Source organism: Callithrix jacchus, chromosome 1 (genome assembly GCF_049354715.1).
Source record: "Callithrix jacchus isolate 240 chromosome 1, calJac240_pri, whole genome shotgun sequence".
Taxonomy (NCBI): domain Eukaryota; kingdom Metazoa; phylum Chordata; class Mammalia; order Primates; family Cebidae; genus Callithrix; species Callithrix jacchus.
In genome coordinates, this window is record NC_133502.1 from 40,991,691 (window position 1) to 41,006,813 (window position 15,123).

At 37.6% G+C, this 15,123-nt stretch overlaps 1 protein-coding gene and 1 long non-coding RNA gene across 16 annotated transcripts in view; one reads left to right on the forward strand and one right to left on the reverse strand.

Annotated features, from left to right (window-relative positions):
• Positions 1-15,123, reverse strand: part of LOC103788360 (uncharacterized) — a 413,224-nt gene that overhangs the window by 276,095 nt on the left and 122,006 nt on the right. For all 4 annotated transcript variants that reach the window (XR_013525688.1, XR_013525695.1, XR_013525686.1 and 1 more), the window contains exon 6: positions 3,598-3,730. This is a non-coding gene — a long non-coding RNA (uncharacterized LOC103788360). The remainder of the gene's footprint in view (positions 1-3,597; positions 3,731-15,123) is intronic.
• The window catches only part of KLF12 (KLF transcription factor 12), a 653,112-nt gene that overhangs the window by 37,574 nt on the left and 600,415 nt on the right, over positions 1-15,123 (forward strand). The gene's annotated exons all lie outside the window — the stretch shown is intronic.

The window sequence follows — 15,123 nt, forward strand, 5'->3', positions numbered from 1 at the left end:
AAACATTTATCATTTCTTCATATTGAGAACATCCCAAATATTCTCTTTTAGATATTTTTAACTATACAATAAATTATTGCTAACCATAGTCACCTGACAGTGCTAACACTAGAACCTATTTCTTCTCTGTAACTGTAATTTTGTACGCATTAACCAACCTCTCTTCTTCCCTCCTTCCCCTACACCTTCCAGCCTCTGGAAACCATCATTCTACTCTCTACCTCTATGAGATTAACTTTTTTAGCTCCCACACATGAGTGAGAACATAAATAATATTCCAGCCTGTATATATACCAGTATTCATCAGTAGATGAACACTTAGGTTGCTTCCACGACTTGGCTATTGCTCTATCTCTTGTAAGTATTGTCTAAGGATATTTTTCAATGGATTTGGCACCTACTCAGGAAATCCAGGTGACTTGTCTCAAATTCCTTAACTTCATTAGACCTGTAAAGATTCTTTTTCAAATAAGGTCTTATTCACAGATTCTGGGGATTAGTATGTGGGCATATCTTTTGGGGGCCATCATTCAACCCACCACAATGGGTTTCGTCACTGTCACCATTGCTATATCATTTCTAAGATCATTATGCAAGCACACGGAGAAGGAGCAAGGAGGCTGACTAACATCTACAGAGTGGGTCACCATCTATCCTGAACCTTAAGAGACACTTGATAAGCATTCAAATGGTACACTAATATTTTTCCACTCTGAGAGCATTCAGAGTGGAAGAACATAGCCACTACCCTCTACCAAAATAGTCTTGCTACTTCTAAGTTTCTGACTACCTACTCAAACTATTAATTATTACCCACTGGCTTTTGTTATTACTTAACTCAATCTATGACTTCTTACAGGCAAATTAGACAACATGTTTACTTCCCTTTAGGACCAGCATTCAATTAAGGATTACAGTCATGTAGCATAAGTCCACCAATGCTGGCCCCAGGAAATTAGGAAGAAGTATGTGTAAACCAAGAGCTATCTCTCCATTTATTGATTTATTTGGCATCTTGGGCTACTAACTCGTCATAGGAATCCCTCCATGAGGCCACTGGAGTTGAGTGAGAGCAGCAGGGAAGCAGAAAGACACCCAGGAAGATGAGAATCCTCCTTGTGCAATTTAACATGTACATTCAAGACTGGCTTGGAACCATTCCTGTGTGTGTTTATGTGCATGTGTGTATGTGTGTGCATGTTTGTGTGTGTGTGTGTGTGCATGCATGTGTGTGCATGTGTATGTGTGCATTTCACTTGATAGAGTACTGCTGTGTATTCCTCACTTTATTTTTTGGTGAATGAGTTTATGACTGGTTCATAATGGGAAATTCAGATCATAATGCCAGGCATTTAGTCTCTACAATTTCAAGAGTTATTTCTCAAAATAATACTAGTTACTTGCTGGGGAGGTCATACTTTTATTTTTAAAATGATATTAGAGGTCTTGACTGTGAATTTACTATTGGGGCTCCATAAAGCATCCCAATCTGCTACAGACTCTTCGAGCTTCATTGGATCTGCTGGGTCATATGGACTGCCAGGTAGAGTTTATTGCACAGCAGCCTGGACTGATTGCCAGGAGCTCTGTTGATTTGAGTTAGTGAGGAGACAACATCTGGAACAGCAGCTGCACTTGGAGGCATCACCTAATTAAGCTTACGATAATCCACACTCATTCTCCAAGACCCATCTGTCTTCCCCATCAGCCTAATTGGAGAGTTAAATGGAGCTGTGATGGAAATGACCACAATCTACCATTTCAGTCATTGATGGTAGTGCTAATCTCTCAGATTCTACAGGAATATCCTACTGCACTTGGTTTACTCTTTTGGTAAGGAAGGTGAGATCCAGGAGTTCCATCCTTGTTCTTTCTTTTTGTAACAACTCTTATTCCTGAGTTAACAAGTAAATGTGAGTATTTAGCCAGTTGCCTAGAATATCTTTTCTAAGAACACACAGGAAATGAAGGGAAAAAGAAGAGAATGTGTCTGTAGGTCCCCTATGCCAACAGTGAGATGTACTTGGGGCAAGATTCCATTTATCACCCAAATACCATACATTTCTACTCTGACCATTGAACCACAGTGCCAGAAATGTGCAATTTGGGAGCCATTATCTGAAAACAACTGAAAGGTCTACTTATATTCTTTTCCTCAGAATATATTTACCAAAAAATGACCACAGGTCTAGAAATAGGGTAATGAATCTGCCTTTCTTTTGGTAAGCTTTATTATGAGACATGGAGATTTTATGCCAATTCATTAGAAACTTATGAGTTGCCCACATATCTCAGATCTATAGACTCCATAATCAATAAACCAGTGCTAAATATCTATGTGTCTCTATTAGGGAAAGCACAAATACCTAGCCTCTAGAGGTTAAGTGCCTGACTTCTGCACCTGCCCTTCTCAATCATAGGATCTTTCCAATCTCCATTGCAATCTGGCAGACTATTTCAATATCAGTGTCTCCCATCAATATCCCTATGTGATAAGAGAAGCCACAATCACATTTTTTATAGATACTGGTAGTTCCCTCATTGAAGTATTTCTCAAGGTCTTAGTAACAAGATGGTCATCTATGTCTACTTAAGCAACATAGTTAGGAAGTAGATGAGATTCATATTATAAATTCAGTCATTTTCTTTCCAGATATTATTGTAAATAATTTATGACATCTTAATTTTCTTTAGCATGATTAGTAATCTATACAGCTTCCAGTTAGCCAACCTGAGAATTAAAACTACCTTGCCCTATCAATGAATTCAGATAATGGCACTATACAAAAAAAAAAATAGACTAACCTAAAACTGTATTTCTTCTCTTTCTGGTTGAGCATGTTTGGAATTTAATAATAATAAGATATATTTTTCCCTAGGTATTTCATTATACAAATTGTTAAGTATATTTATTTTATATATTTATTTTATTGTATAAAGCTATTACAAAGTTTGACAATGTAAATTATTAGTATGCTGAAATCCAATTTAGTTACCAATTTGAAATGAAAACAGGGGAAAGAGGGTTAGGATCTGAAGAGAACTGGCTTAAGAATGGGAAGGCCTGCCTCTTACCACAAAGACAAGGGTTTTTACCTGAGATATTGTGAACGCATCAACTGGCAAAGGAAGCTCAAAGAGTTTGGGTTTTGTGGGTATTTCAAGTCCTTCAAATCCTCCCATATATCCTTATTTTAATATTCAGAATGTTACTGTCCCATTTAATATTTTAACTCTCATCAAAGAAGGTGAAGAGGGAATAAATAATGCGTTAACTTGGCAACCCAAGACTAACTAACCTTTTTATTTATTTTTTGGATACCTCATTTTTACCACTGTAAGAGTCCAAAGATTCTGCTAGCATCATCAGGTTAAGTTCCCTGAGCTTAAGTTTGGGACACGAGAATTTAATATTTGAGCTTGTCATTCTTTTTTTACCCAAGACACCTAGTATGTCTAAAAGCAGCTCCCAACATGCCCAGTTAATTTTTTTCAGCTGTTATTCAACATCAGCAAATTGATACCCAAAACCTGCTCTTCAATTCTCACTGGATTCCAAGTGATGACAGGAAAGTTAACCATTTTGTCATTGCTTACCACAGTCTGTCATCCTTCGATCACTGACACAGCCACATTTTCACTGCTTTTAACTCCAATTATGCCAAGTAAATCCCAGACTTGCTTCTTTTCCCTGGAACCAACTTTCATGCTAGTCGAGATTCTTGGTTGCCTAGAAAAAAAAAATGGCTATAAAGCACCAAAAATAATTGAAGAATATTTATTGGATACTCCAAAATCAATAAAAGGCCTGAAGGACAAGATTTTTAAATGGTCAAGAATACATGGAATATCATATTAGGTGAGTGTAGAGTCATATGACCAGACCTGAGGTGATGGGATAGGCAGAGGGTACCTGTATTCATCCTTGACTCCCATTAGCTTGCTCTGAATGAGAAGAGAGAATTAAACTCAGCATTTTAAAACAAATGTAGAGGAGGCTCTAAAGAGATAAATACTAGTACCATATTATTGGATGAGAGTAACAGGTTGAGTGTCACACGTAAGTTGACAAATACTTTAAAAAGCAATGATCTCAACCCCAATTCCATATGCTCTTCTACTGGGACATATACTCATAGATGTCAGTCTTTATCTTACGCTTCCTTTAATCTTTTGTTGCATACAATAGCAATTCAAATGTGAATAAAATCTTTAATACTGTTTTCTTCAATTTCCCTGAATTTTTGATGGGCTTGAGCAAGTTAAACTACCTAATTTTTCTCACAGCTACTATACGTAAAAAGATGTCTACAAGGAGCATTACTTTATTTTTTACATAGCTATATAAGTTAGAAATGAAAAGCATTTTAGTTAGAAGTAAAAAAGAACTTACTTTAAATATCTTCATTCTTTTATAAATGAAAATGTCCTTGTCTTTAATAATCTTCATCAATTTGATCATTCTTTTTTTTATGTCTTGGAGCTGTTAGAAAGTATTTAGCTCTGAGGCTCACATTTGGTATTTTTACTGAATTTTATTTTATTTTCAAACTTTAAAAAATATTATGAATTACACACACTGACTAAGAACCAGGTAAAAAAATATGAATGTGTATTTGTCAATAACATTTTGGACTCTGTGATATATATATACTATTATTCTGAGAGGTTGCCTTCCTGGGATGCTGAGTCGGGATCATGAAAGTCTTCTATGGAAATATAGTTGACCCTCTGCATCTGTGGGTTCCACATTCAGGGATTGAACCAACTGTGGATCAAAAAAATACTCGAGAAAAAACTGTGTTTCTACTGGACATGTACAGTCTTTTTTTTTTCTTGTAGTTACTCCCTAAACAATACAGCTGTTTACATAGCATTTACATTGCATTAGGTATTACAAGTAATCTACAGCTGATTTAAAGTATAAGGGAGGATGGTCATAGATTATATCCAAGTACCACTCCATTTTACATTAGGGACTTGAGCATCCTCGGACTTTGGTATCCAAAGAAGGTCCTTGAACTAATTGCTCATGGATACTGAGGGACAGCTATTCTTTCTTAGCCTTTAAAATTGACAATTGCTCTTGTGTTTTCTTCAAATCTCATGAAGTTATGCTGTCTCAGGCCACAGGTTCTTCCAGCCATATTTCACAAAACATTGATTCAACCTCCTACAGCTACAGTTATGTGTGGTGCCTTTCACTATTTTGAAGATCAACAATACCTCTAATTGCCTCTCATTTGTTCAATTCTACTTGACCATTTCCCTGAAAATACCTCAAGTCAATATTAAACATGCATTTTACCATCAACCATGATACTCTACTTGTGTTTTCTTGCAAGTTGATTATTTACACACCTTCTGTAAGCTGCAATCATTCAATATTGTAGACCAGACCACAAAACACATGGCAAAAAGAGAGGCCCCCATCAGCCACACACACTGAGGAGCACACTCAGCTCGGGACAGCACAGTACAGAGCTCTCCAAAGGTAAGAATTTGCAGCATGGTGGGTTCTTGCTCAGGAGTTGAGCATGTTCATGTAGTCATGAAACCCTGGCTGGCTAAGAGCATATGAGAACATTTGGCAAGTACAGCATTTACCAGTGTACTACTCCACACGTTTCTGTCTGCATGTGCACATTTTTCAGAAAGATAGTTCAGAGACAAATGACTGCATAGCAAATAAATGCTACACAAAGAAACATAAAATCGGGAACACCTAGATTTCTGTATCCTTATTAATATTTAAATATACATAATTTTTAATTGTCTGTAGAAAATGTTAAAAGACACTAAAATCCAAATCACATATACCTGTTGTATATGTGTTTGTTTATTTACAGTCTTTATATGTTTGTTCAGAGATGGACTATTCCTCTAACTTTCTCACAAACATTTTTTATCTTTTCTTTCTTTTTTTTTTTTTGAGATAACATTCAAGAAAAGCTAGCAGGCTTTTATCCAATTTGGTTTATATAGAATGGGCAAATGAAATTTCCTGTCATATTCTATCTAATGCTTCAAAGCACTTTTATTTTGAAATACTTTTTTATTTTCATGCCTCTGTTTAGAAAAAATATCTGCACATATATTATGGAAATTGCATCCATAAACAGATAAAATATATAGATGTGAAGATAATGTTCTTCTATTTCATTTATTCTCTAATTATATTTTTACCAGGAAAGTACAATACATTTAAGGATAATTTTCTTTGGATGATTATTGATATTATTCTGTTAAACACTAGGTCTTTTCGAAAGTGTCTCTGCCATTTTAATACATATTGGTCTGTTTTTAAATTTTTTTAAATTTCAATAGTTTTTGGACAACAGGTGGTGTCTGGTTACATGGATAAGTTCTTTAGTGGTGATTTCTGATATTTTGGTGCAACCATCACCCGAGCGGTGGACACTGTACCCAATGTGTAGTCTTATCCCTCATCCCCCTCACACTCTTGCCTCCTAGTACCCAAAGTCCACTGTATCATTCTCATGCTGATGAAATTGTTTCAAAAAATGTAGTTTGCTTTTTTCTTTTTTTCTCACTTACTTTTTTCTTCAAAATTAATGACTGCAAATCTTGTGCTTTTTTTCTTTAAATCAATTTGTTTTTCTTGGTATGTTTGTTGCTAACACCAATTAGCGCACATATCCCCAAATTTTTATTTTTCCTAGCATTCTCACACATTTACAGTTAGTGTCTATTTTCAGCAACTTCATTACTCTTCCAAATCATAGGATCTTTTTTTTTATTGCTTTTCCATTTGAAGCCCAATTTTATTACTTAGTACCTCTCCAGCAATTTTTTCATTTTATTTTAGTAACAGTGTTTCAGTCTTTCACCCAGGCTGGCAGTGGGGCAATTATAGCTCACTGTAATCTCGAATTCCTGGACTCAGGTGATTCTCCCACCTGTCTCCCAAGTAGCTAGGACTACAGGTGCACCACCACACTCAGATAATGTTTCTACTTTTTGAAGAGATGGTGTCTCCTTCGGTTGTCCAGGCTGGCTTCTAACTCCTGGCCTCAAGCTATCCTCCTGCCTCAGTCTCCCAAAGTACTGTGATTAGAGGTATGAGCCACTGTATCCAGCCTGATTATTTGAATTGTTGCTACATGTCACCTGAGAGAGAACAGCGTGCTTATATGGTCCAAGTAACCTCTTACCAAAGCACATACTCAGAGACCTTGCAGTTACCTCCATGCGCACGTGCGTGAGTGTGTGTGTGTGCGCGCGCGCGTGTAAATTTAGTTTACTAACATTTTGAAGTTCCTTCTTTATAAGGTACATTGCATATACCTCTCCAGAGGGGACATAAGAGAAATAGCCTCCACCTTCAATATATTTATAAATTCACTAGAAAAATGTTTGGAAGAAGTAAAATTAATTATTCTTTAAAACGTTAATCAGCCCCGAACAGCATAGTTATTTATGCAATGCTCAAGCAAATTTTTATCAAAGTCTACTATGTACCCTTAGGCCAGGTCTAGGAGTGCAGCAAAATCATGGTATCAGGCATCACAGCCTTTGAAGTGTGTCTGGACAGCTAATAATGAGCAGAAACCTGAAGTGTGGTGAGCATTACAAACGACAAACAGAATGAATGCTTTTGAAGCAGGCAACACAAAAACCCACCCTAATCACAGGGGCTTGCGTGAGTTAACAATGTTTACACTAAAAAGATTAATAACATTGAGTAGATAAAAAGAAACAAGTGGAGAAGAAGGACTGCATTGAGTATTGGCTAAAGAATTCTTAAACTGGGGTTTAAAAAAAGGTCTTTGGACAGAAAGAAACCTTAACGGGGGCATGCAATTCAATCTAAAAATATATTTTTAAAGGATTATCTATGTTAACTACGAAAAATTCTGTGTACTGGGAGAGACGTGGATTGGTGAAAATGACTGAGGAACAGATTCCAAGTGGAAGAAACACCTTAATAAAGAATGAAAGGCAAAATTCTGTATTGGCTTGACCATAGAAGAGAAGCTAAGCAGGAAAGGAGGTTGCACAGAGATGAGGAAAGTCAGTAGAACCTTTAATAACTAAGTCACTATGTTCTAGAAGGTAAATACAAAATAAATGAGAATAAGAGGAATTTGCAGCTAGACGGGGAATCCCCAGGATATTGTGAGTATTGTTGCCTAGGTTTGGGTAACACGGCAGATGCTTGGTGCCCTGCCCAAACCCCCTTGGCATCCCATTCCCATTTCCATACACACCACCTGCTACCTACCACAAGCATCTGTGACTCTCCACCCTTGGGCTTTTTCTAGCCACAGAAGCATGCCTAGTCTATCTGGGGCACAGGCCAGAAGTTTGGGGAAGTTCGTGCGCTTAACCAGTGAAGAATGGAAATTAGTGGATCAGTAGCCTAATTCTCTTGACCCAGCAGAGGGGGCAATTCTGGGACATGTTTTTCTCAGTCCTCCAGAGGTGTCTTTCAGGAGAGAGCACCAGCACCTTTTATTAGCTTTCTTCACATCTCTGTGTTACTTCTCTAATCTCTTATCAGTCTTTCTGGAATGAATTCCAAAAAAACTGCTCACATCAACTCCTTGTTTCATAGCCTGCTTCTGGGAAACCCAGTCTGAGCAGGGTGCTACTAAGAAAATTGAGGAAGAGTGGGGAGTGTTTGGAAATAGTGAGAAAGAGATATCCCCTCCTTGGGTATTCAACCTATGAATTGACTACCTGTTCCCATAATATACATCCAACTCCATGTTCCCCTGGTAACAAAGATAATGCTTCCAAGTTACATTCTGTTTATCCACTAAATGTACAGTTATGGATCACACCAATACTGTCACTGAGAGAGACAGGATCCTGCATTTACAAAAATTTGCAAAAATGTAATTCTCAGTGTTTTACATGATCGAGTCCTGGTTACTAATCTCTGCTTGTTTTGGCCACCACATCACAGTGAATAAGCACCCATAAAGTCAGGACATTTCAACATTAATAAGGACTTAAGAGACACCCAGGCAGAACACTCACTTTATAGGTATCGGAACCGAGACTTAGGGGAAAGAAATGACTTCAGCAAAGCCACACAGCTGGTGACGGGAGGCATGGGAATAAGATCCGGTTTCCCTTTCTCTCTGCCAACTTCACCTTATACACTGCTGTCTTCCAGCAGGGCCAATCACCTTCAAAAATAATAGGAAACTTTTGTTTTACTACACACACACAGTAATAGACCAAGATGAACCACTTTGAAGGAGGTTGCCCTTAGCGTTAACAAAAGGGCAGGTTTTCGACACAGAAATCGCACTTCACAAAATTCAAAAACTTGTCCTCTTGTCATTTTTTTTTCCTGGGTTGAAAGATAATAGAAGTTAAGTATAGGAGAAGCAGTTCCCTACCCTCTGGTAATGATAAGATACTTATCTAAGAGACTTTTGTTATTTAATACAGAGAAGACCTTTCAAGTAAGACAGAAAATAGCTGATAGCTACTTATCAAAATCCCCTTTACCAGAATTTAGAAATGAAAATATAAAAGGGAAAGATGGGTTAGAGCTGAAAACTTCTGGAAAAAAGCAGCAAAGACAACCAATGTTGCACCAGAGGATAGCAAATGTTAATACAGTTGTGTTGTGGAAACTAATTTGGGTTCACAAAATCAGATGTATAGGAAGCGCATCATTTTTATAATTCTGTAACTGAATTAATTCCATATCAAGCTCACAGTCCCTCAGGTGACAAAACTTAATTTCCAGAAAATCATGTCCTTGTGCCAAGGTTGCCTCTAAGTTTCTGGGAAACTTTGCAATGTGCAGGAGCATCAGCGGGAGAGGGGGATGAACATTGGATCTGGGATTTCCATCCATGCATGTTCCTGCTCCATCTGGCTCACACTGAGCAGCAAGCTCTTGCGGTCAGCTGAATTTCGATGTTGTGTTGTACTGTGTTCCTATGGCTGCATGGGAAAATGGTCTGCTTCTCCTCATGCCATGCTGGAGAGTACAGGGACTCTTGGGAGCTAACTCGATCCACTAGCCTGGACACCAATCATGACATTTCATCTGCTGCTGGGCCGTGGAAAAATTCAGGGAACTTGCTGCTTTCCCAAGCCCTACTCAGGAAAAGCAGCACCAGTCTCTCCTATAATCTTAGATTTCCAGCTACTTCCAGGTCCTGGGACTCGGGCCATGGAGTACAGGCAGAGAGTTTCCAGAAACAGCCAATTTCTAATGCCTTCTTCTTCTCCAGCCTGTGTAACCTCCTCCAGCCTAGGCTCTGTAATTAGAAAACCTGGCCCTGGCTCATTACAGATTCTTTCAAATCTTGCCTGTGTTTTAAAAACAAGAGCAACTTTTGACAATTCCATAAGGCAAAATGTTCACTCTGTTTTTCTCTCTGTTTGGGATGCCTCATGGGTTAGCTGCTTAAGTAGAGAAGATGTAACAGAATAACAACTGCAACAGCAACAGAGTAGAAGACTGATCAGCAATTAATATATGAAAATATGTCTTCAGGGACAGTGAAACAAAATTTCATTGTTCTTCTACCATTTCATGTGTAATATAAGATCTAACAGTGATTAAAACTGGAACTGGTGAATGACAGTGAGTCTCTGCAAATAGCAGGCCATTTCCCAAACAGCATGGCAACAGATAGGAAATTCTTAGAGAGAAGCTCTACTCAGAGTTTTCCATTAATAAAAGAAAAGATTAATGCTGATAAAGTCACCAGCTCCCCCCTCCATCACCAATGTGCTGAAGTGCCAGCTTTATCCTGCTGATTCGCTGGTAGACTGAAGGGCTCGTTATCTCTCTCACTGTAACTTACCTATTGATGGAAGTGTCTCCTGTTGATCGTTTCACTTCAATTGTTTTACTGTACCAATCCCTAACACAGTCCCACGCAGATCCACAAGTTAATAGCTTTTCATCTTCACAGCAATGAAAGGAACAAAGTTCCAACTTCTTGATTTGAAATGTACAAGAACAAAACCCACAAAGCCCAATGGTAGCTGAGCTGGGACTGGAATTCAGGTGTCTTTATTTTAAGTGATGTGTTTGTTCTATTTTATTCTGTTTGTGTTGTTTATTATTTTTATCCACAGGGCCATGCTGATTCCAGTGTTAGCCAGTGTCAGATGTGAGCCACATATGTGTGAACCTTGAAGCAGTTCATTCCTGACTTCTTTAGGGCAATACGTATCATCTCAGTCATCTCAGGAGATGATGGCATTTGACTGGAACCTAAAAACATTTTATTTGAAACTTATGGAATATATTTTTCTCCTCAGTAAGCAGCAGCAGTTAGTAGATAGAGTTAGTTCTCCTGTATATAACAATCTTATTTAGCAAGAAAGCATTTCTTAGAAAATAATTTCTAGGCTAGAGACACAATTTTAATTAAGTAGAAACCATTCAATATAATAGAAGCTACAAATAACTGTTTTGTGGATATCCTTCTCAGGCCAAAAATAATCTGGTAAAACAACTTCCTGAAATTATATCCATTTTAGGTCTCACTATATCATGCAATTGAAAGCTCAATGAAATTCTGATTAGTAGCCTGCTGTTAAATGATACCATGTAAAAGGCAAAATGTTATTTAATTGATAAGCAACCAAAAACTTAACTAGGCTATATACCCTAAGCAAATGAGTATACATCAAAAATAATGATCTTATATTTCATCATTAATCCTAAAATTGCACTCTGGCACATGCAATGTGCTGAGTGAAGTTTGTCTTTGGCCCCAGTACCCTCCTTCCTTAACTTGCAGAGAGGCTCAGTCTCTCTTATTAACCAGTATTTATGTAACACTTACCTGGAACAAGCTACCATGCTAACCATTATGGAATCTTAAAAGGAATGATTAAAATGGTCCTCCCTCCCTTAAAGTATTAGTTTACTAAATATCTGTTATAGAGGATATATTTTTAGTGCTAAATTTTTAAAAATAAATGCTAGACATTAGATGGGTGTACTGATCAAGCAGTCGACCTTTGCAGGCACCAATCTTTTCTCCAACATTCTTCTAATTCTTGTCAGCCTTAGCTGATGATCACAACACTGGCCATTCAGAGGGAGAAGGACTGTTCCCTCCTGAACTCTACAGTCCATTTATGGTCACCTCACCTTTTCTTTACTTATTCAGTGTGAAACTGAGGTAAAGCCTAAATGTTTCAGGGAGGTTTATTAACAGCTAAGGGCTAACAAAAGAGAAAGACACACACACACACACACACACGCAAGCCCTGGCATGCGATGGTGTGATTTAGAGTATATATGTATTTATCCTCAGCTTGGGGAGTCACCTCCCTGTCTAGCTCCTAGCCTCATATCATATGGAAAAGGCTACCTATAAACTTTACCACCTTGGAAGTACAGTTGAGAACTTCTAGATTCAGCAGGCAATGGACAGAATGGTTACAATCACGGGCTTTGAGGCCAGTTAGAAATGAGTTCAAATCCCAGCTTTACTATATTTCTGTGTCAATTTCAAATGTGAGTAGTTATAATCCTCTGAAAATTGCATTAGTAATGCCTTCCTTATTGGGTTGTTTTCAGAATTAAAAGAAATAACAAGTACTTGCCACATCACAGAGCATAACTGCATAATGAGTAGCATTAATATTATCATCATTATAACAATGATAATGTAAAAGCATAAGACATAGCAAGACCCAAGGTAATGGAGTTCTTCCTCTTCTTTCCTAGAGCCTGCCAACCATATTTTCATTTTCTGTCTCAAGGCCTGCTTATCCTAGTTCACTGGCATGAAGAAAGTCCACTGCTGTCAGAAAAGACTATGCGGACATTTAGCAACAGCCCTGCTAACAGGCAAAACCAGAATAATCCACTCAAACAAATAAAAACACGTAATCCCACATGACATATGCATATATGGAGTGCATATAATTATTCATGAAGGCTTAACAAATAATTAAATGATAATCCAGGCCGGGCGTGGTGGCTCACACCTGTAATCCCGTCACTTTGGGAGGCCGAGGCAGGCGGATCACCTGAGGTTGGGAGTTCAAGAATAGCCTGACTAACATGGAGAAACAAAAACAAAACAAAACACACACCCCCACACACACAAAAGATAATTCAAGTCTTCACTAATTAAATGGCAAAAAAATATACAACCAGCTTTGAGAGAGAAAAAGAGAGAAATTGATAAATATGATTTTTTAAAAGATTCCCTGGTCAAATAAGTTTTAGAAATTCTGGTTTAAAAAAATTAAAATTTTCCTATTTTGAGACTACTCATAACCTGTACTAAGCTAATGTGCACTACGGAGCTCACATAGTGGCTACATAATTTGTAGTGTTTTCATAATTTACATGAACTGAAATTTTGCAAATGTGTCTCACTGTTTGTTTGTTTGTTTCATGGTAGTAGAGATAGTTCATGAACCTAGAGTTCTTTAGAATATATTTTGAAAAATACTGGTAAATTTGAAAAAGTATTATTATTCTAAAAGACAGATAGCTTGATGGGCTCTAACAGGCTGGCAAATTTTAATGGGAAGGAGGTTTTAATCTCTTTGAAGAATGGGTAGGACAGAGCATTCAAATCAGATATATATAATAAATTGATATGTAGCTACTTAAAGATATTTTCATATATTCATTTATTTATAACATTCCCTTTTTATTTCACTCATACTAATAATATCTACAAGGGATTTGAGGTAGGTCCCAGAGGTATGTTTATCCCTCAGCATCACTTAGCTACCACTTCAAAATAGTCATTTACATTGTATGATATATTGTGGTTTCAAAGTCTTCACATACAGGGTTCTCAGAATATTATGTGCCTAAAAATGTTGGGGGAGGGGTGGCAATCTTGTTGGTAATATTGATTCTCAGCCTGCAGTCAGATTCCTGTACTTTTAGCAAACACCTCAGGTTCCTCAATGCAGGTAATGTTAAGACTAAACCTTTCTTAAATGTTGCTTTAGATTAATGTTTTTTTAAATAATATCTAATTAAAACTTAAAATCTGAAAGCATAGATTTTTCTCTAGAAATACAGATGAAGAATGAACAGATGGATGGATAGAGGATAGATAGATGATAGATAGATGATAGATAGATAGATAGATAGATAGATAGATAGATAGATAGATAGATGACAGATGGATAACAGATGGATTCCAAGGGTTTTAAAGACATGTTATAAATAGGGATAATCTAGACCAGAGATTTCTAGTTTTTTGCTGAAACATTTTGTCCATGCAAAGAAGTGACTCAAATTTCTAACTTATTTATTTCAAATTGAGAAAGAAAGGAAGAAGGATGGAAGGAAAGGAAGATGGGGAAGAGGGAAAGAGAAGGGAAGATGGGAAGGAAGAAGAGAACAGAGCTGGTAGTTGTAGTTAAATGTTTCTATTTCATTAAGAGAGTTTAAAAGGAAGAATTTGTCTTACATAATCATGATTAAGGATAATAAATAACTTCATTTACAGCCACTGAGCTCAATGCCTATAGAAAGTAATGGTTACATCTTTTAGAGTGATGGCAGCTTTAGTGTTGTTATCCTTGGTGGCCAACCGCTCTCCACCTCCTCTTCCAAATGAGGAACAGGGAATCTGGGTGCTGGGATATGCTGGAGGTTAGTGACAGTTAGCAACAGTGATAGGGTCAATCTTTTATGATGACTGTTAGGTCCTAGCCAAAAGCTGTACATGAGGCTGCTTCTAAGAACAGCAAGAAGAGGTATATATCTGTAACAGCCTGGGATCAAGAGCTAACCACATTTCCATGGCAGGCCCTGCAGAGGTGACAACAGCCTAAGTCACAATGTGTGAGGAGCAGGTAAACTCAGCTGACTCATCTAGCAGCCCCACCTAAGGGTCCTTGGCAAGGTGGAACGCAGCAACCAGAACCATTCTAGGGTAAACAAGCTTTGGGTCAATAATCTGTATGTCTAGTTTTATAAAATCTAAATGATAACGAAAAAGAAATAAACACACACAACAAAACAACATGATATAAGATGGTGTGGCTTGCATGGTCCTTAGGGGAAGTGGTGCCCGCCCATGTGAATCTGAACCACAGCTGTCAATTGCAGCCTGTCACAGACCCATCCCAACATCCCCTAATGATTACCTGCCAGCTGTGTTTTCAGCCACACCCATCTGGGCA